The sequence below is a fragment of the Podarcis vaucheri genome (assembly GCF_965113315.1).
Source record: "Podarcis vaucheri genome assembly, chromosome: 9".
NCBI lineage: Eukaryota > Metazoa > Chordata > Lepidosauria > Squamata > Lacertidae > Podarcis > Podarcis vaucheri.
The window spans coordinates 53512449-53525178 of record NC_138767.1 but is presented as its reverse complement, the minus strand read 5'-3'; the positions used below and the strand labels follow the sequence as shown (position 1 = coordinate 53525178).

General features: G+C 41.6%; 1 protein-coding gene across 2 annotated transcripts in view; it reads left to right on the top strand.

The window, feature by feature from the left end:
* The window catches only part of FAT1 (FAT atypical cadherin 1), a 126665-nt gene that overhangs the window by 47705 nt on the left and 66230 nt on the right, over positions 1 to 12730 (top strand). The window lies entirely within an intron of this gene.

Sequence of the window (12730 nt, the reverse complement as noted above, 5' to 3'; positions counted from 1 at the left end):
CTTGTGCAGGACTCCATGAATAGGATTGTTGATTCAGAGGTGATCTACACCCTAATCTGAATTGCCGTCATTTCAGAATGCAATGGAGAATCCCGTTTGAATGCTTTGTGGACAAAATCTTTCTGCAGATTAGAAATTAAGTCTTAGGCTTTTCTCCCTGGTATCCTGATGTTCCATGGGTTAGGAAGTCCTCTTTTTTAATGTGGTGAACAAACATGTGATCCTTCAGTTGTATGAATTAGTAATTCCAGGAAGTTTGTACTGCATAGCTTTGCTGAACTACTAGCCTTCAGTGGTAGAGGGAAAACACTTGGGATTTTCCTACCTGATGAATTGTATCTGGAAATATAACAGGTTGGAATTAGGAAAGGGGATGCAATGAAGTAACAGGAACTGTGCAAATATTTATTGGACTTTTTGATAAATATAGGAAGATGAGTATTTTGATACATAAGCAATACATGTACTAGGCACCTGGAGTGTCAGCTAAAGATAATCATTTGAGAGAAGGGGGATGTTTTGGAGAACCAATTGGATACTGGTTAGACTGTCAATATTATACTGTATGTGGAAATCAATGGTATAAGTGGGGATGAAGGTTTAAGCTTTGTGTAGCTTCTTGACCTAGTTTGTGTAGGATTAGTCCTGTGTTGAGTTATCCTCTGGGATGATCTCATGGGTCACTTTTACCAAAAGAATGCCGTATCTTTGGAGGCATGAGAAACTTTTACTTTGCATTCTCTTTATTTGTTGGGTATACTTTTGACATGTTTTAGTTAAATTTTAACTCCGTTGTCTTGACTCCACCAATGTGAGCTCAGTGGACGAATAAATTCCCAGCCACCAGAGAAAATAAAGTGGTGAGGAGCTTAGAGGATCCCTCCACTCTAATCCTGGAATTAATTTAAAAATCAAATCACATAAAATCAAAATTCTACCTCTTGCAGGGCTTGGCTAAGATTGAGCATGTTTGCTCTCTCGGTTAAAGCAATGGGAACTATTGGGGAAATCCACCCAAGTAAGAGACATTCACAAGAGTCCCCTTAATATCTTGGTGGAATAAACTTTGGCCCAAGCATAACCCAGAGGTAATGGGGACAAACTCCATTTTTGAATCTAGCACAGAGACACAGCCAAGAGCGGTTGGGACATATCTCCTCCCCCTCCCTCCCTTTCCCCCTCTCTCTGTTGTCCCCCTTCCCCATTTTTTCTTTCCAACATCATGAAAATAGCCTGAGGGCTGCAGGTTCCCCACTCTTTACTTTGTGAGTAGTTTACAAACAAGAAATGCAATATTCAGTTATTGTGCCACCTATCTTAGCATTGTATGGGATGCGGGTGGCACTGTGGGTTAAACCACAGAGCCTAGGACTTGCCGATCAGAAGGTAGGTGGTTCGAATCCCCGCAACGGGGTGAGCTCCTGTTGCTCGGTCCCTGCTCCTGCCAACCTAGCAGTTCGAAAGGACATCAAAGTGCAAGTAGATAAATAGTACCGCTCCAGCGGGAAGGTAAATGGCATTTCTGTGCACTGCTCTGGTTCGCCAGAAGTGGCTTAGTCATGCTGGCCACATGACCCGGAAGCTGTATGCCGGCTCCCTCGGCCAATAAAGCGAGATGAGTGCTGCAACACCAGAGTCGGCCACGACTGGACCTAATGGTCAGGGGTCCCTTTACCTTTTATCTTAACATTTGGGTTAATCTTTTGGAATAATATTGAAATGGTTTGCAAAGAAATCTTGGATATTTCATCATCTTAACTGTGTGTTTCTGCTCTTACTTGTTCTGCAAACTTCCATCAAGAACTGCTGAAGCGCATTGTATGTGAAGTTTGCATTGAAATGAAAATTACACAGGGCCAGAGACTGGCAATCCATGTTGAAATTTCCAACCAGCAGCTTGCAGTCCTATCACTAGTCTATACCTACTTCAAGATGTACAGTTTCATTAATACAGACCTACATTTTTCCTTTCCTGGATCTAATACTGTCAGTGGGAATACGACCATGGGAGTAGAGGATGAGGAGAAAATCAAGCCAAGATTAACTGAAAAACTGGTGGTCATTCAATCTTGAGAGTAGCTAGCTTTTTGACTATTTCATAGTTTTGATCCTTGTATCCATCTGTTTAAAGGGGTGATTTATTCCATTCATTAGCTTTTCAGACAGTTTCCTTCACCTCTCTGCCCTTCTTCATTTGAGCAATGGATTAAGGCTAAATATGCTACGAATGTTGTGTCTTAGATCTTTCTGTGTATATAATTTTTCTGTTTCCTTTTTTTGATACATATCTCAAAGCCCCACCCCCGCGGCACCTATACGCCTTTCTCTTTCTGGTCAATGGCATTTTCTCCAAAATTCTTGAGCCATGAATACCTTCAATGTTTGCTAGTTTTCTGCACTAAATTATTTGGGTCACTTCCTACCTTTAGATGTTGCTTAGCAAGAGTAGCAAAAATATAAGCATTTCATTCAAACCCCCCCCCAAAAAAAACCCAGCAAGCGTTCATCAATGTTCCTTTTTAATTTTGATATTTCAGTTACTGCTTTGATGAAAAAACAATTCAAAGACAAATACAGATATAAAGTAAAATAATAGATGAACAAAACCACAAGATCCCCTGCTTTTATATGCACACAAACGTAGACTTCAATGAGTTGTAAACAGGAATAATGTGGTATATATAGAGCACAGCTATTCAGAATTCAAATATTGATCAACCTCCACTGGCCACCCAAGAAGACTGAGTCCTGATTGGGCTGTTTTTGTGGTTCTCTCTATGTAGGGTCGCCCCCCCCCATAAAAAAATTGTACTTCTGCAAACATTAGGGTGGATCATGCTATTTTTGCTACAGAAACAATGGTGTTCACTGCCTGAACATGGGAAATAGAGGGGAAGACAAAATTCAGACTGAATTTAAGCTTTGGTAGGAAGCTTAAGTAAGCTTAAGCTTACTTAAGTAAGCTTAAGTAAAATGTTGCATTTTAAATATTTCTTGCTCAGTATTGCAGAAAAACCCGTTGTTTCAGTTCTTTCTGAATATGTTCTATTTCCCAGTAGCTGTCAGTATTCATAAAGTTGTGTGTGCAGGTCTCTCTCTCTCTCTCTCTCTCTCTCTCTCTCTCTCTTGGAGGATTTGGGGGGGGGGAGTTCATTTTATTTTGAACCAATTCCATCTTTCTGTCTCCTTGCACTTTGAAGAAGGAAAGCATTCAACTTTTATTTAATTGTTAAGCATGAAAGCACCACATGAAATTGGAAGACAATGGCTGCGATTTAAGCCGCCCCAGTGCTAATGGCTCAGCCATGTGAGGCACTTGAATTCAAGTAGAGAGAAGGAGAGGCTTGTTAATTACCTGGGGACTTACAACCATTAAATTGCAACTCCCAAACAAAAAAGGGTTGATTGATTCTCCATGGATCTGTTTTAAATGCAGATATGTTAGCCCAGCACTACTGAAAGGTTCCTGGTTTGAAGCTTGAGGTCCTGGTGTTAAAAGATGCTGAGAGAGGATATTTTGAAGTGAAACTGTGCCTTGCTGGTAGCAGGTGTATAGCAGCTAGATGCTCTATGAAAGGTGTGTTGTTAACAGTGACAGCACACATGCATTAGTTAACATCTGTTAAACAGGCACATGGACAGAAAACATCTTCTCATGTTCAGGCTTGCTATTATTAACATGTTAGCCTATGTTTACTACATAGTGATGATTTCTATGTGCCATGTTAGTGTGAATGGGGTACTGGTTACTGACAATGGCTTCCTTCATGGGCTATTGGTTAGAATACTATTCATCAGTATGGTTTCTCCTAGGGCTGTTTTTCTAGATAGAGGTGCCGGAACTCACCACGATCGCCTCAGTTGTTCTCTAATAGTAGAAATGGCTCCCATTTGAGAGGTGCTGGAACTGAGTTCCATCGGGTTCCTGCTGAAAAAAAAGCCTTGCTTCCTCTTCTCCAGGCTACTCAAGACTATATTTTATCTGAAAAATCGAGAGGTGTGTTTGCTAGATTAGTGTGCCTCATTTCTTATGTTTACAAACTTTTAAAGAATTATTTTGACTAGGCTTCATTTACAGATATAAAAACGGAGGCAATAAAGTCTTTGTGGATACATTTCTGCTTGATTCATGCAGGGATCTGCATTTTGATACCTATTAGACTTTTTGTGTCTGCTCTGTTTCAAAAACATAGTTTCATAGTTACTATTTGCGTTTATTAGTCACTTTATTCATAAAAAAATGACTCACAAAATAAAGTCCTATTTGTATCTTGTCCCATTTATCTGTCTCTCCTTAATAAAAAATAGCTTTCCTGTTTTCTTTATTATTTGAGCAATGTTATCAAAAGCATGCTCCGCATCCTAGTGAACTCAGCATATTGATGGAGACTTCCATAAAGTTTAAACAAAGGAATTAATTTGTTGTTAACAAGGGCAGAGGAATCTCACTACAAGGTTTACTGGTGTCTATTAATCCTCAAAGCACTGTGAACTCGTAAAATGCGGAGAGCCAACGGCAGATAGTCTGCCTTACTTCTCCTATCATCTTACAACTTTCCTGACCCTTCTAGGGAACTGTGGTGGAAGATCTGAAGATTGAGTAAAATGAAATCGGAAATGGGTGCAGCTGTAAACAACATCCAAAGACTTCCTATAACATTGGGAAACCACTTTGTGCGGAAATAAATGACCTGTAGTTGCACAATAGCCTGTCATGGAGGATGCCTCCCTTGTTTAACTGCTTGAGGTTTTATATTTCCTGCATCAGGTTTAAGTCACATACTACATTAGCAGGAAAACACAAATTTCCATTCATTTGCTATGTTCAGTTCCTTTTGTGTTGGAAATAAATAAAAATTCTCCTCCAGGTGAAAATCATTTCTATAATTGTGTAATAAGTGTTGTTTTCCAGTTCAGTAAAGACGATTATCCAACCATACAGATTATGGATCCCAGTTGTTTCATATCAGTTTATGTCTAGAGACGGTAATGAAAATGTTGTGAACTGTTATGTAGTGATCATATGTCCTTAAGCAATATTTGATAGCAGAGTTGTAAAGAGATGGTAGTGTCATTGTAAACACAGATGAAAGGTGATTTTTTAAAAAAGAAAAAAATGAGCTAAAACAGGAACAAGAATAACAAGCATCTTCCAGACTTCCAAAATGCATAATTCTGTCCCATATATATTCTTGTGCATAATGATGACTTTTATTAAGAGCTCAACATGTTTTTGAACTGGTGGATAGGCAGCATAATTTGTGCAAGCTGCATTAGCTTGTTTATGGAATTTGAAAGTTTTAGACTTCGCCTGATGAAGGAACCTATACTAAAAGCAAGTTCCGCTTTCGTTTGGTTCTCTGCACACGCAGAAAGAACAGAACTAAATGCAGGGTATACTTTTGAGTTCAAAGTGACTCAAGGCATGCAAAGTTTGTTGTTGCTGTTGTTGTTTTAGTCGTGTCCAACTCTTCGTGACCCCATGGACCAGAGCACACCAGGCACTAATGTCTTCCACTGCCTCCCACAGTTTGGTCAAACTCATGCTGGTAGCTTCGAGAACACTGGCCAGCCATCTCGTCCTCTGTCGTCCCCTTCTCCTTGTGCCCTCCATCTTTCCCAACATCAGGGTCTTTTCCAAGGAGTCTTATCTTCTCATGAGGCGGACAAAGTATTGGAGCCTCAGCTTCACGATCTGTCCTTCCAGTGAGCACTCAGGGCTGATTTCCTTAAGAATGGAGAGGTTTGTACTTTCCCCTGAACATGATTTAAAGTTAAGTTCAGTGGAGCAATTATACCGAGGCACAAAATAATTCCTGCAAGTCCTACATGGGTCACAAATTTATCCTTTTTTATGTAGTTGGGATTGGGGGTTTTGTTGGAGAAGCTTCAGACAAATATGCAAAGTATGAAAAGTGGGCACCTGATATCTCTACTAAACAGTAAGTTCAGAACTTAGATCTGAAGGTGCAGAATGCCTTGCTGAAGCTTTGCAGGGTCTGCATCTGGTTATTTCTGAGATGGAAGACTACCTAGGTGTCACAGCCTTGAGTTCTTCTGTGGAAGAAAGGTGGAGTATATGTGTATTACATAAACACATTTTTTTCTGTAATAAGCTAATTCTTAACGTTAGCTCCATGTTCTGTACATATGGGGACAGCAGGGGATGCAGTCATTGTCTCAGTTCCATCACTGCTCCTCTAGCCCCCAATGTATGGGGAGTTGTAAACTGTGATGACAGTGACCAGGGAGTGCAGGAAGAATGCCCACTTTCGAGTGAAGCAGCTGACCCCTGAGCAAAGAGTAGGCCTCAACAGAGGGTGGGACTCTTGCCAATGGTTTCAAGTCACAAGAAAGGAGATTCCAACTCAGCATCAGGAAGAACTTTCTGACAATAAAAGCTGTTTGACAGTGGAACAGACTCCCTCGGAAGATGGTGAACTCTCCTTCATTGGAGGTTTTTAAGCAGAGGTTGGATGGCCATCTGTCGTGGATGCTTTAGTTGAGATTCCTGCATTTCTAGATGACCATGGAGATCCCTTCCAACTCTTACAATTCTGTCACTACAGACGTCCTTTACAAACATGCACATGTAGTTGTCTCTGATTAGAAGAGCATAGGTTTGCTGTGCCAGTCTGAACAGAGGTCCAGTGGCAGACTGTGAAGAGGCATGGAGTTTACTCTTCAATATTTTGTTAATGTTCCTTGGATTAGGAGTAGCGATTTCAAGAGACAACCAGAGATGTATCTACTTGTAGGGACTGGTAGTGTTCAGGCATCAGGGTAAGCAGTAGTTGATGGTTTACCAGGCATGACTGGGTCATGCCTGTTTTGCTGCTTCTGGTCTCACTGGGGAGAAACCAACCTTGGTGCATAAGAAAAGCCCTGCTGGATCAGACTAAAGACCGATGTAGTCTGGTGTCTTAAAGCAGTCAACGTTATGGCCATGGGAAGCCCTCAGGCAGCATATGAGCCCAGCAGCACTCTCCTCCCTTGTGCCTCTCACTATTTTAAAACCTTGCAGCATAAACAGAGTTCTCTCTGTCCACAATATCCTGCTTTCAATGGAACAAACACTCATATACATTCAAATACACCTGTATTGGAGATGTGCATTTTAGGTATGTATGCGAATGTGTATTCCACCAAAAGGAAGATCGTGTGAATAGATGACATTCTGTACTTGAATGCACATTTGATTTCGGCTGATTGTTTCCAGCCCAGCTAATGATATTTGCAGAAAGCTACTTCTGCATATGGATCTCCTTCAGTGGATAAGTCAAGGAAGTGTAAGAGTGTGATCAGAGAAGAGAGCTGGAAACAAATTCCGTCTTCGCCCCTTACTGTCATCTGTTTCGTCCATGTCATTTTGTTATTTGCAGAAGGGCAGCACAATTTCCCCACTTTAATCTTGCACTCTGCCGCCGTGCTTCAAATTAGAAGAAATACTCCTTTTTCACTTTTATGGGTTTTCAGTCTTCTTACATGTTCCCTTTTGCCCTGCTGAGAAGTAAACAAGGGAGTCCTGTACAGTATCGTTTTTCAAACCCACTGCCATCCTAAGCCATTTGAGACCAGTTTTTCAAACAAACAGTACAAAGCTTCTAAAGTCAATGAAAGAAAGCCATCTAGAAAAGCTTTCTCACTCAGCCCTCTAGAAGCATTTTGTTCAAATATTAGCCTTTCCAATCATTCAAACTCGTAGTCTGGTGAATCTGATGTCAAACAATGAAACCATCAAAACAGGTAAAAAAAGCTGTCAATATACATGGTGATATATATATATATTTCTGCTTTCCTGCTCCTATCCCATGTTTACTTTAAAAAATATGGAGTAATAGAATAGAATACTGCATTTAAAATATAAGGTTGTACTTTTTAAAAACAACACCACCACCACCACATTATACAGTCCTGAAACAGTCATACCAATACTGTTCTGTGCAGTTTTGAAGGCAGCGCTCAAGTGGAATAATTAGAGATATGGGTTGAATTATCTCTTTTGTGATGTAATTAATTGCAAAGATTCATATTGTGTCTTTTTAATTAGGTCTGCCCGGCCACTTTAGCCAATCCACACCCTTCTGCACTACACCTGACCGGGCAGGTGGGGATAGGTGAGGGTGGGTCTTAGTTAAAATATTATTTGCAGACATAGCTGACCAGCTCTTCAGTGGTGCCAACAAAGCCTCTTTCAAAGGGCATGATGAGATAGTGCTTTGAGAGGGGGCTCTTTAATACATTTTCAGAAGCCCTTCTCAAAGTACTGTTTTCTGCACCACTTTGAATGGAGCTTCGGAAGATCCAATGGTCAGCCAATTGTCATATCTTCAGAAGTCCACTTCAAAGCGCTGTGCTGATTGACTGGCAGGGGACTCCGCCCATCTTGTCAGATTTTACCCTTAGGGGGTTCTTCTTGTTGTTATTAATATAAGCAGAGGGCCTTCTCGGTAGTGGCACCTGCCTTGTGGAATGCCCTCCCACGAGATGTCAAAGAGAACTAGATGTCAAAGAGAAAAACAAGATGTTTTAGAAGACATCTGAAGGCAGCCCTGTTTAGGGAAGCTTTTAATGTTTGATAGACTACTGTATTTTAATATTTTGTTGGAAGCCGCCCAGAGTGGCTGGGGGTATTTATTATTATTATTATTATTTGCCACCCATCTGACTGGGTTGCCCCAGCCACTCTGAGGTGGCTCCCAACAAAAATAGTGAAAGCACAACACAACATCACATGCTAAAAACTTCCCTGAACAGGGCTGCCTTCAGATGTATTTTCAAAATCACATCTGTTTGACATCTGCTGGGAGGGCATTCCACAGGACAGGCACAACTACCGAAAGGGCCCTCTGCCTCAATTCCTGTAACCTCACCTCTCGCAGTGGCTACAAGTTTGCGTGCTGAGGTCCCCCAAAACCCCTACCCCAATAACTCAGACATCACACGTAATTTTTGTTTAAGGTTTTTGGCATAATTTTGGCCACAACTTTATTTTTATACAAATTGAGAGTGGTTGCTTAGGCATTGGTTATGACTACCTGTCCCCCCCCCCCGCCTTGGGGGGACAGCACTGACTCCGTAGCCAGTCCCGGAGGAAGCATGGTCAGAGTCAGATGGAGCTGTGTAACAGGCCCTCACTGCTCCGCGCATGTTCCTTGAAGCTTACGCGGCCCGCACCCTGCCGTCAGGGTTTGGACGAAGGGGATGGTAAGCTTCAGAATTCCTTTAACGGAATACCCGTCAGCAGCAGCATTGGAGGGGCAGGCACAGCCAATCCATACCCCTCCACCAACCAATTTTAACCAATGCCTAACCGCCAACCTTACAAGTTGTGACGATTTGCTAAGCAGTAGGCAAAACCCAAAAGGCACGCACTAATCAGCCAATTGGACAAATTCCTACTGGGCCCTCGCACCAAGGCGAACGACCCCATGACAGGCAGAGCAAGGTCAAAGCGCAAGCCCAAAGCAAGGGAGGGCGGGCGGGAGATCCGATGTCCACAGCAAAAGAGAAAGAGAAAGCTGTGGACCCTGCTTATATAAGGGCATTAATCCCACCCCTAAATTGGCAACATCAAATTTACCCCAGTAACAACTTCTTCCAATCTGCTCCAGCCCATTGCCATCAATGGCCTGGTCACTAACTGGGGGTTTTGTTCGGCCCCATCCGCAACACGTGCTCTCTCTTTTATGAGAACACGCTTTCCCGACCTCTCTGCTTTAATAAATATAAAGGTGCTTAATTCTCCTCTACCAGAAGAGGATTTGATGTCTTTGTCAATTATGTCACAAGAATGGTTCTCTGAAAAGCAGGGTCCATGCTTACACACTAAAATGATAATTTAAGGCACTTGCATTATTTGGTAGCTTGACTGTACAAGCCAAATGTGCCAGTAAATAGGTGTTACACTAGTTAGAAATGCTGTGCTGGCAAGATATTACAGCTCGAGGCATTGGAGCAGTGCTCAAATAGCTGGCGAAGGACGTTGCTCTGAAACCTCAATATTTTGAAACTACTCGGGTGCAGTCACCACGTGCAACAAATCTTGCAGCAAAACTGGGTCAAGGAGTGCTCCAGAACTGCAGACCTGATATTTTTTATTTCTTTAGCAATAATGCCATCCCATCCAAAACAAACAACAACTCTATTCTTTTATTTGCATTCTTCCTGACCAGTGGCAACTCTAATGTCCTGGTTAGGTTCAGGTCTGTTGACCCATATCCAGTCAATTTATCTTAGTACCAACAGCCTCCATGGACTCAGATGAAAAGGGGAGAGAGAGAGCGCGCGCTGTGTGTCACCAGCATACTGATGGCACCAAGCCCCTAATCCCCAGATGATCCTGTTATTTTTAGTAGTTGTTAAAATGTATGGTTGCAGCTTGGAATTATATTGTAGGGCAGCAGAAGATTATGATCAGAAATGTGCGTATTTGATGCCGAAAAGCTAAGAATTGGGACATATTTAAACAGACTTAAATGGATTGTTTCCTTGTGGTTGATCTCTGAATGGCTTTTGCCTGTTGCTTGGTTGCTGGCGTGTTCTGGAAAGCATAGAACTGTGGTGTATGCTGGCGGGAGAAAGAGTAGAGGCTTAATAAGGAGTTTAATGAGTCTTTACAGGAGATAATGGGATTTACATGCTCAAAAGTTTGGGATTACTTCTGAATTTAATCCCTGCCAGTCTCTAAGCGGACACGTTTATCTTGGTTTATATTGCTTGGATGCAAGTAAATCTGAAGGTAACAATCCATAAACAAACAAACAAATAAAAACCAGGCCAATCTAGTATGTATAAAAATAAGAGTGTGTTTGATTGTTTAGCAGTTTGAAACAACGGTTCAAAACATAATGCGCCCCATTATGTTAATTTTTTTAATGGCGCTGCCACCACATGAGACAGATTCCTTGTGGCAGATATATTGTATGGCCCTGAGGCATACATTGGAAGCAGGCAGATGATAGATAGATAGATAGATAGATAGATAGATATAGATAGATAGATAGATAGATTCTGAATGAGTGAGGTTTGCTTGAGTAAACATGTGCTGAGAGCAGTATATTTTACTGCTTACAAATGATTTAAAGATGGAGGCAGATTTAGCACAGAATTTTTCTTCCGCAGTGCTGCAAACCTCCTTTCACGACAGAACAATCAGGCAAGCATACCGATAAATCAAATGCTACTTCCAGCCCATCTGTCTGAACCCTCCCTGTCTGATCGCTCCATACTGCTGCTTCTCCCACGTCCAGGTGAGGGAACTTAATCAAGTGCCCTGCAGCTCAGTTCCTGAGATGGAAGAGCACAACCTGATCACAACTCAGGCGCCTGGCAGTGGGCCACTTTATTAACTCTCACCAGCTGGAGGATGAGGAGGAAGCAATAGTGAGGTGAAAAGGGAGGCTGTCTGGTGAGCATGGAGCTGTAGGAATGATGAGCTTATGGGGGGATAAAAGGATCTTTCAGCATGCTCACCTGATAATACAACTGGGAAGGTTTGCCATGTTGTGAATGGGTGTGAGCCCTCTTTTTATATTTTTATTATACCTGTCTTCAGCTGCAATCAAATCTGTGTGTGATTTAAGTGCTACTTCAGCATTCCAGCAAACTATAAGGATACATGGCTTTTGGACTGAAATATAAAGATATGAGAGGCCAATTCATCTTACCGCCTTAGAATGCCTACATTTACCTTCCTAGTCTCTGTACTGTTGTTCTCCGGCCATCAAGCCCATATCTTAAGGACCTGTTTCCTTTCCCTGCATTCTGTCACTTAAGACACTATTGCCTGAAAAACCACAAAATCCCCTATCTTGGCATCTGCATGCTGCTTAAAGAGACCGAGGAAGTAGTTTGGCGCGCAGGCACACGTGCTCACAGTAGTTTTGCCGAAACTTGTTCCTACATTTCCTGACTGCTGATAACATAGTGAGTGTTTCTGTGAAATATCAGGTATGAGATAAAATATTAACCTTTGATCCATTGCAAGAAGTCCTACCCTCTTCCTTGGCAACAGGCACACACAAATACTCAAACAATGATGCAATTGTTGCTTTATTGATTTGAGATAGCTAGGCAAGTGCCGTATTTTACTTACATTAACATTATTGCTTATTATCACTCCCATTCACATCAGTTACACTCTTTTAAAGGGTAATGGAGAAAGAGGACTCCTGCTAAAGTGATACACACGCCCAATCCCAAGAATGTTTCCTTGCCTTCTCGACTGCTGAAATTGTATTTAGGGCCACAGAGTAAGAGCCTGTTTCTAAATTACCAAGCAACATTGCTAAAGTACTTAAATAAAGGAACTTATTTAAGCTCCAGTTAAGCCAAATAGTTCAATAGAGCCACTCATGCTTAAAATGAAAAACATTCTAAAGCGTCTTGCCAAATAACTACATCCAGGAATGCACCTCTGGCTTTGAGGCATAATGGATGGATTTGAGACTTAATGGATGCAATCGTCAAGATGCGTTTGGAGTACAAATGTGAATTTTAGAAGAAGACCATTTTTACCATTAAGTAGCTGTCTATAAAGACATTTTGGAGAACTATATTATGGTTTTCCAAAACAACAACAATCGGGTTGCTGTTGCTATGTTTTGTAAAATACTCTCATCGCTTCTGTCTGCCATGTTGCTTTTCAGTGCAAGCCACTAAAATGTGCAGGTGAAAAAAATGTACTGGAAGATAGGAACATCCATGCTCTAGAACAGGCATAGGCAAA